The sequence below is a fragment of the Silene latifolia genome, chromosome 1 (genome assembly GCF_048544455.1).
Source record: "Silene latifolia isolate original U9 population chromosome 1, ASM4854445v1, whole genome shotgun sequence".
NCBI classification, from domain to species: Eukaryota; Viridiplantae; Streptophyta; class Magnoliopsida; order Caryophyllales; family Caryophyllaceae; genus Silene; species Silene latifolia.
The window spans coordinates 198,336,343-198,346,500 of NC_133526.1; the positions used below are offsets into that span (position 1 = coordinate 198,336,343).

General features: G+C 34.1%; 1 long non-coding RNA gene and 1 pseudogene across 1 annotated transcript; both read right to left on the reverse strand.

Moving 5' to 3' along the window:
- LOC141616990 (subtilisin-like protease SBT4.3) overlaps positions 1-8,402 on the reverse strand; it is a 10,199-nt pseudogene extending 1,797 nt beyond the window's left edge.
- A 105-nt stretch (positions 8,403-8,507) lies between these two features.
- On the reverse strand, positions 8,508-9,948 carry LOC141617005 (uncharacterized). Its single transcript, XR_012531073.1, has 3 exons — positions 9,861-9,948; positions 9,699-9,762; positions 8,508-8,586 (listed from the first exon to the last, which is right to left on the reverse strand). It is a non-coding gene; the product is annotated as an uncharacterized LOC141617005 (long non-coding RNA).
- Positions 9,949-10,158: the final 210 nt, after the last annotated feature.

Consider the following 10,158-nt stretch of genomic DNA (forward strand, 5'->3'; position numbering starts at 1 on the left):
GGGGTTATTTGGCGAGTTTGAGCGAGTTGGTAAATCGGGAGGTGTGAGAGGAGTAGGGCAGTGTGTTGGGGATTTGAGTGTGGGAGAATGTCAGGGTTGTTTGGTGTATGCGACGCCGTGGTTTAAAGCAGATTGTGGACCTGTGAGGTGAGCTTTAAAGGTGGTTGGTGGTTGGTGATTGGTGATGAGAATGAAGAGGTTAAGGTTATTATTGTTTTAATTGTTGGGTTAAAGGTTATTATTGTTTTTACTTTTTTTTGGGTTTTTTGTCAAAAACTACCTTATATTTAGGGGTATTTGTAAAAATACTACCTTATACTCCCTCCTATTTCCTGTGATGTTCCCATTTCCTTTTCCAATCGATTTCAATGTTGTTCCCTATTTCCTTTTTTGGACAAGTTTGTGTGGTCAAAAATCAACTACATGTGGGGTCATGTGTAATGTGTGGTCCAAATTGATTGTCTTAATTCTTGAGGAAAAAAGAAAAGGGAACAACATAGGAAATAGGAGGGAGTATTATTTTTCTTGTTTCAGACTACCTTTGTTTTCTCATTTTTTGGTTAATAACTACCTACACTAAGAGTCTAGACATATTTGGTATGTTTTGCGGGACTTTAACCTATCTCACATGACTCTTTTATGTTTTAATCTTACTTAGGTTTGATTTTGTGAAGTAATGATGTATTTACGCTTAACTTAGTAGATGTGTGTAGTTATTATTGAAATGTGAAATTTATACATTTTTCTTATCTGAAGTCAAATTGTGGATTGAATGCGATTGATCATTGTTGTTTGATGTTAACAAAGACATATGAGTTAGGTTAATGTCGTTAAATCGACCAAATCTTACAATATTTTCGGCATAGGTAGTAATTGACCAAAAAATGAGAAAACAAAGGTAGTATAAAACAAGAAAATAAATATAAGGTAGTATTTTTACAAATACCTCTAAATATAAGGTAGTTTTTGACAAAAAAACTCTTTTTTTTTATATAATGTGACCCGACAAACAAGTAGGCGGTCACCTAGTGTATTGTGAGATAAATGACGTCAAAGATGAGATTTTTCTCAGTTAAACCCTAGTATGGATTAATATGAGAAGAGGAGGCTTAATATGGATTATTCCCATGAATTAACCCAAATGTTTATGCAGCTAATTAGCTTTTTGATTATTTCTAATGCAAACCAGCTAAACGAGTATAATTCCTGAAAGGCTGAAACACAAAAACTAAGAGACGGTCTCTTATTAAGTTAGTGAGAGATCACTTTTTCCGTGACAATAGGTCACAGGTCCTAACCCTTTTATTATTAGATGTCACTACCAAAGAGGTCACAGCCTAGTGTTTAAGACTTAAACTAAGGTACCGTGACAATAGGTCACAGGTTCGAATCCCACTCCCCCTATACTAGCCTTGCGCCTCATTTGGAATCCGTCTCTCAAGAGTCCAAATGTATAAGTGATGAAATCTTTTTTTTTTAAAGAATTTTTTTCCTGTTTTTAGTCTAAAAAAAAGTTTCCAAAGGTCATACTCATGTTCGAGAATCACACACAATATGAGGTTGGGATGTAACCTGTAGTCATGAGGGCGGACTTAATGGCGGCAGGGGACCAATCAGGATGCACTGATTTAACATACGCAGCTGCACCAGCTACATGAGGGCAAGCCATGGATGTTCCTGACATAACACTGTATTTTACTGATCTCTTATCCTCCTCTGTGTCTGACACAGAAGCTTCTGGTGAGTATGCTGCCAAAATGTCGACTCCTGGTGCACTAATATCCGGCTATACAGCAATAATGTCAAGCCAGGTTATAACAGAATGCAATATAAACCATTCAGGAGCTTTGTTTCATTTCAAACAACAAACCTTGAGGATATCTGATGCGATTGAGTTAGGACCTCGCGACGAAAACTTAGCAACAAAAGGAGCATATGTGTCATTAATGGTTTCACTTTTGAGGATATTGCCCTCAGGAGATCTACAATAACAATCATGGCAGTTTAGACCATCAAATACGTCAAAAGGGTAACAACTATAAATTACTCGAGTGTCCCAAAGGATCATGCCGATGGGTAAGTAAGAGGTCATTTTTGTATGACCATAATAAAAATACATGTAAAAGGTACCGAGTATCTAACAAAAAATAGTAAACATATTAGTATTGTCCGAAATCATACTTTGTTGAGTTAAGGTAGGATTCGAGAGCTTTGAAGTCAGAAACGTTTAGTGTTGCAGCTGGAAGAGGAAAAATAAAAGAGACGTTGTCAAAACGAGTCACTGACAGCGACCCTAGAGCACCAGCCCTTAAAACTGCTGCAAATGCGGTGTTATCATCACAAACGAGTATCTTTCCTTTCACTAGCCTTTTATCCAGACAGCTTTCCAAACAGCTCCTGTAACACGCATGGAAGTATGGAGTATTTATGGTTAAGAGATACTATACGAATACACAACCTTACAAAAGGTACTGAAATGGATAGAAGATTACTTTGCATCAACCTCATCGCACTCACTTGTCACGCCTTTCCCATATAACAAAGGGTACTTGTCTTCTTTCAATTCAAATGCGTTAACAGAATTTCCCTGTCTCAAAAATCAGTGACAAGACTGAGTGCCAATTTGGAAAGTTAAAGAACTATGATTTCGTAATTTCTCCTTTTTATTAAGACGCGTAAAAAACGGTTTACTAAAGGGGAAGAAGGTTTGAAACTAATAATGTACCCGTAACTCATTTATACTCGTTAGTGCCTAATGTACACTAATATGACGGATAATACAAATACTCTCCAACAGACAAACTTTTTCTTAGTAAATTAATTTTTTTATGGCAAGAAGTTTTAGTTCAGTCGTTCAGCCGCCCTTTGTCCCTTAAGAGCTCCGCTCTTAAGTGATAATCCCATTAAAATATGTAGGGAGTACGTAGTACATACAGTGAAGGTCTTTCCATTGCCAAGGGTAATATTGGCAATGATACGCCGATCTGTAGTACTAGCTGCAACAGAGAAAAGCCAGGGAGCTAAACTTTCTATAGTTGATTTCTCATCTCCGTTATTTCCAGCAGACTGTACAGTCAGTACTCCTTTTGCCATGGCGTGGAATGCACCAATTGCAATACTATCTTCATAAAAAAAACCATGTGTTGGACCTCCAAGAGAAACTGTAATCAAGTCGACTCCATCAGCAATTGCATCATCAAAAGCTGACCACAAACTCCGTACACTGCTATCCTAGCAGAAGGCACCCCTCCTCTTGCAGTTCCATTGGCTATTCCATAAAAGCTTGCACCTTCTACTTTGCACCCCGCTGCTGTCGATGCTGTGTGAGTCCCATGGCCTTCCTTATCCCTTACAGATCCCGTATATCCCCTTGCTCCAATTATTTTTCTACAAAAACGAAATTAAGTTACCCAAAGTAGCATGAAAATGAAGCATGTTGTCACACTCGTTAGGTTTCCAAGATTTACAAAAATGGGTAGTACTTAATGAGGGCATTTGAACTAATATGATTCGAACATGCTCAAACTCAGCTAAAAATGTCGTGCATGGGACCGTGATGGACCCAACTACTTTTTTCAATGGTGCTCGTACATGTTATTTGCGTACATGTCGTGTCATTGGTTTCAACTCATGCAGAATAACTCCAACCCGTAGTATGTGTCACATGTGAGTATCCCACATTGAGAAATAGGTGAGAGTACCTTGTGGACGCGGCCTATGCCCGTGTGTGAATTTAACAAAAACAACCAAAGTAAAGTGCCGAAGTAGGATAAATGGACCTGACACTTCCTTGATGTCAATATAAACTCGATAAGCGTTCTAGTAAAGAAATAATGACAGCATTATTGTACAATCTTGAAGATATAGACAAAGAAAGAATATTTACTTGTTGCAAGTAAAGTTTTTTTCGTCATGACATCCACCTTTCCATTTCTTAGGAACAGGACTTAAGCCATCATCATTAAAGCTAGGAGACTCCGGCCAGATTCCGGAGTCAATAACACCAATTATAATGTCGCTTTCAGCATTTAGACGCTCCGGAGTTGGTTCAGGAAATCCCATAAAATCCCAGGATCGTGTCGTATGAAGCTGAAGCGTTCTGCTAGGAAAGACAGATACGACTTCCTTGGCATTTTTGAGATTTTCAGCCTCTTTTTCTGTCAGTTTCGCGACAAAACCATTAAAACTCCTCTTGTAACTTCGAATGATAGTCTCTTCTGCAGATCTGTGGAATGACTTTTATCAGTACTAACCAAATTAATTATATTGTTAAATAAGTGTAACTGGTTCCATTTTTCTATGGAGCCAAAGATTCACTACTCTTTGGTTCCGGATTATGATGGAATAAAGCAAAATGGCTCGCTAAAGTGACTGTGCTTCTTTCTATTGTGAAGTACCAGTCATTCGCTGTAGTTTTCAACGCAATTTTCATCTTGGGTCATTCGAAAACAGTCTCTTTGTGTTGCTAACACAAGGGTACGACTGCGTACATCGAACCCCCCCTTACCCCGCAATTTGCGGGAGCCATTGAGGCACTGGGGTAATGTTGTTGTTAATTAAGTGTAACTATACTACTTAATTACCTGCCATGTACAACTTGTTCCAGAATTCTAATGTGTTGAGATGAAACGGAGTATTGGTTTGAAATCGAGCCCAGGTATACAATATAATCCTACACCATAAAATAAGCCATTAATTTCGGAGAATTCTGTGAATAACTGCCTTAATATATGTGCTGTACCAACAACAACAACAACAACAACAACAACAACATCAGAGCCTTATTCCCAAAATGATTTGGGGTCGGCTGACATGAATCATCCTTTAGAACCATCCATAGGTGAACGTACACCTCAAAAAGCGAATAGAAAAGGAAAATGAAAAATAAAAGGGGGAGCGAAAATGTAATGGAAAGTCCAGGTAAACTTACAGGTTTTAAAATCGAATTTCAGATTTCATTTATAAAAACTTAAAATTTAAATCAAGAGAAAAGATTAAAACGATTTTGAAAACCGAAATAGAGTTAAGGATCCGGAATGCCTTAAAAGTAAACCAAGTAAAATGTATAAGAAAGTGGTCGGTAAAAATGCAGTAAAGGAGAGAAGAACAAATAATTTAATTTTTTAAATTAAATAAAAACACTAAATATGTCAAAAAAATATCAAATACTAGAAATCAACATGTCAAAAATATGTCAAAAAAACACTAAATATATGTGTTGTACCATGCATAAAAAAAATAGTGAGGTAACGAGAAATGCCATAAGGTAAACTTGGAAAAAGTTTCTGCTAGTAGTCGGTCACGTTCACATTTTTTGTTGAACAAGGTACACAAAATTGACTTCTCTTAATTAATAAATTCGCCGTGCCTATAATTTATCACAACGAAATTGAATAAATGGTAGACTATAAAATAAGTTCTTGCCTTAGTATCATCATTAACCTCAGCAGACACTACCAAAGCAAAAACACAGAAAACAGAAATAAAAAGAGCTGAAAAAATTATAGACTTCAGCATTTTTTAATTCTAATGAATATGAATGAGCAGGATTAATGATGTACAGACTATTTATAAAACAGAATGCACGTTACTGTGAAGATAGTTAAATGGGTTTCAAACATGGAAGTCTTATCTAATTTTAAAGATGTACAGACTATTTATAAAACAGAATGAACGTTACTCTGAAGATAGTTAAATGGGTTTCAAACATGGAAGTCGTATCTAATTTTATTATTTTAGTATAAAATAAAAAATTTCAAATTGCTATGATCTTGGCATTTAATTATAGATATTTAATGTTGTAATTCCTTCCTTAATTGGCTCTTTAACATGTGCCACGTGATAGAAAAACCCTATTATATATTTGGTCGTTTGGTTCGAAGTATTGGAATGGTATGAAATGGATTGTGATACCATAGTGGTATAGAGTTAGAACCCCATACTTGTTAAGGAGTGTTCGACCCTGGAATGGATATAGAGATAGTAATAATATGGAATGAAGTTAGAAACTTGAGTGGAAACATGGGTATGAGATTCCAAGGGGTTGGAATGGAGTTAGAATCCATGGTATCTAGCTCCATTCCAAAACCTCCAACCAAACACTAGAATGGATTGAATTCATTCGAATCCACTCCAAAAGCTCCAACCAAACATTAGAGTCACTTAAACAAGATCAATAATCCCCTATTTACTAAATGAATAGGCGAAATTCCAAATTTTCCCGCCTAAACATATTTCCTAAAATAAAGTTTAGTTATTTTTAGCATATTCTATAAGTATTGTGGGCTATAATACACATAATATTTCAGATTTATAAACCTATTTGTGATATTCATGTCATTTAGTATTTTATATTCTACACAAAATTATTTCCAATCTTTTTATAATATAAAATTGATTTATTTTTATTTTTTTGTTTACAGAATCATATGAAAAAAAATTCATTGATTTTCTATGATAAAAATTTGCGGCTAAAAATATATTATCAGTAAAATTTTATAAAAAAAACACCATTAATCTCTCGCTAATAGAAAAAACTTTCATTGAAATACTCATTTCATGATTAATACGATTTTGACTTTAATTTTTCAAATCTAAAAATATAACGATGAGAAACGTTTAAAAAAAAAGATTAGTTAGTTTAAATTTCATAAATATAATACACTAAAAAAAGTAAAACTCTATATATACCGTGCATACATTGCACGGGAGCTAAACAAGTTACTACTAAGAGAATAAAAACTCTTTTAGTTTTCCCTTCAAAAGGCATCTACTTAAATAAGAAAATAAGTAAAACATTCTTTCGTTAAATTATTATATTTTCAATTAATATATCCTTATAATTAAACTTTAATCTTTAGTTAAATTCATAATTATGATTTTTCAACAACAACAACAACAACATCAGAGCCTTAATCCCAAAATGATTTGGGGTCGGCTGACATGAATCATCCTTTCGAACCGTCCATGGGTGAACGCACGCCTCAAAATGCGAATAAAAAAGGGAAGATAAAAAACAAAAGGGAGAACGAAAATGTAATGGAAGGTCAAGGTGAGCTTAGGGGTTTTAGAATCGAATTCCGTCTTTCTTTTATAAAAACTTAAAATTTAAATCGAGAGAAAAGATTAAAACGATTTTTAAAAACCGAAATAGAGTTAAGGATCCGGAATGAACCAGGTAAAATCTATAAGAAAGTGGTTGTTGAAAAAGTGTGTAATAAAGGAGAGAAAGATAAATAAATTAATTTCTTTAAATTAAATAAATAAATAAAAACACTAAATCTGTCAAAAAACATCAAATACTAAAAATCCACATGTATCTTTTCCCTCCATTGTGCCCTCTCCGTCACCATACTCTCCTCAAGCCCCAGAACTCTCATATCGTGCTCTATCACTCTCAACCATGTCTGTCTCGGTCTTCCCTCGCCTCTAGGGACCTTTTTCGTTTCTCCAAGTCTCCGGCCTCCTAATCGGTGGTGCGTCCATAGGTCTCCTTCTCACATGGCCAAACCATCTTAGTCGGTTTTCCATCATCTTGTCCTCTATTGGCGCCACTTTAACCTTTTCCCTAATCACCTCATTCCTTAACCGATCTTTCCTTGTATGTCCGCACATCCACCTCAACATGCGCATCTCCGCCACACTCATAATTATGATTTTTCATTAAAATAAAATAAAATTGGTATTAAAATATAAAGTATAAGTTGCTAAATTTTTCAGTAATGTAATAATTATTACGATAGAGAATAACTTGACACATACTTGCTATTAGCTTCATCACAGAAAACAAATTCATTAAAAAAAATCACAACTTAACTTAATTCTCTTTAATTAGTTTTTCATTTCAATTTTTTTTGTTTCATATCAAAATATAGTAGAGTGACATATTAAATATTAATGAGGTGCAAATTTAAAAAGTATATAAATAATAAATCCCTTATATACTAAAATATTAACAACTCTCCAATTTTTCCGCCTATGTTTTACCGCCTAAGTGAACATACTACTATATAATATCTTCCTCTTAATTAATTGATCATACTATCTATATTTACTATATTTATTAATGAACAATATTTGTCTCCTAATCAATTTTATACCATAAATATTTATTGTAAGTATTGGGACACAATCTTTCCATAAATTATTGTTAGCCACATTTCAAAATGGAGATAAATACCATGTTGATAGTCAAAGTCTAACATTGTTTTCAAAATGGAGATAAATACCATGTTGATAGTCAAAGTATTGGGACACAATCTTCCCATTTTTTGTGGGTCTCAGTCAATTGTTTACCTTTTTTATTTTGAGAATGTATTTGATGGACAATTTGATCTTCAACATTCAATTTGGTCTACTTGTCATCCAACTTGACCACCTCTCATTAGTCTTTGTGCCAAATCAAAGAGAGGACTAATGAGTTAGCTACGCGATTTAATTAGTGTCGGACAAGGAGTTAGCTACGAGAGTTGATTTTCAAGAGGATGATTGAATCAATAAGAGAAAGGTCTAGGGGTTGAAATCATAACTAGAATGACTTGTCCGATTCCAGCATTCTTCTGTTAACAAGTTACTTCCTCCATTTTTCTGTTAACATAAAGGTATCAGTGGGATTTGTGAAAAAGAAGGGGTATATGTGAGAAAATGTAAAAACTCGGGGGTACACATGAGAAAAACCCAAAAAAAAATACTTCCTCCATTCAACTCCACTCCACCACTTTCCTTTTTCACGTTTTTCAACGCGTGTTTTACGCGCTAAATATCGTTAGCTACGTATTTGCAAAAATTATAAAAGTTAGATATTTTTAATATACTCGTAAAGACGAATCAAACAAGATCCCACATGAATATATTTCTACTTGCGTATCGAGAGAAAATCGAAATTGAATACACAATTGCGAATAGTGTACAAAAGTGGGATTTGTGAAAAAGAAGGGGTATATGTGAGAAAATGTAAAAACTTAGGGGTACACATGAGAAAAACCCAAAAAAATATTGGATATTTGCTCAAAAAGTATGTTGTTCCGTATAAAATCAACTAAAATGTTCACAAAATACATCCCTTCATAAAATAAAATAAAATTAAAGCAAATTCTAATCATAAATCTTGAAGGTAGGTTAGAAGGCAAGCTCTAAGAAGTTATTATTGCATCCTTTAACCCTATGTCTTGCAGCATTGCAGCAACGTACTCACCGTAACAAAGACCAAAAAAAGAGGAGGGGATTAATTACTAGCGAATTCTAATCATAGCACAATAGCTTACCCTAACAATCACATATATTAATTAACTAATTAAATACTCCCTCCGTCCCGGTCAATTGTTGTCTTTTGGTTTTTGCACAAAGACCAAGTAAAGAGGAGGGGGTTAATTACTAAATGACAATTGGACCAAATTGTTAATGACAATTGGACCAAATTGTGGGTGAATGATAAAATTGCACATCAAGTTCATTCCATCCTTAAAATAGAAAGGACCAACAAAAAATGGAATACGACAACAAATGACAGACTGGGACAGTGGGAGTACTATAGTAGATCATTCACCTAAAACACATGTAAAAATAAGCTAGAAACTCACAATTCACACATATTTTTTTGTTTAAAAATATTATATTAATCACAAGGCTAACTTACGATTCTAATTTCATAATAATTAGGGAAATTATTAGCTTAAATTACTAATTTTGATCAAAATTACCTGGAATATAGTTGTTATTCGCTCGAAAATGAAGCATTTCTACCGCACTTTGTTCCTTCTATTCCTGCAATTAGGTTTTACAAATTGTAATTAGAAAATAAATAAATAAATAAATAAATAAACAATGATAGAGATGGAGATTGGGAATGGAATGATTCTTACTTGGTCAAGAATATGAGGAACGGGAAGGTCAAAGGTGGGACGATTTTGATCTAATGAATTTGGAACACAAATTCTGGCTTTGGACGGGATATCAAATAGGAGGAATAGCCTAAAAACAAAGCTATTAGGGTAATTATTTGACCCGTTTTGGCCTTAAGTGAATACATCCATTTTACGAAATATAAAATAAATAAAAGTATTACGTTCTATTGTGGGTCATTAACGTAAAGACGTATTTTGAGAAGATGCTCTATAGATTAAGATTATTTTTAAATTTTAGATTATTAAAAGGTAAAAC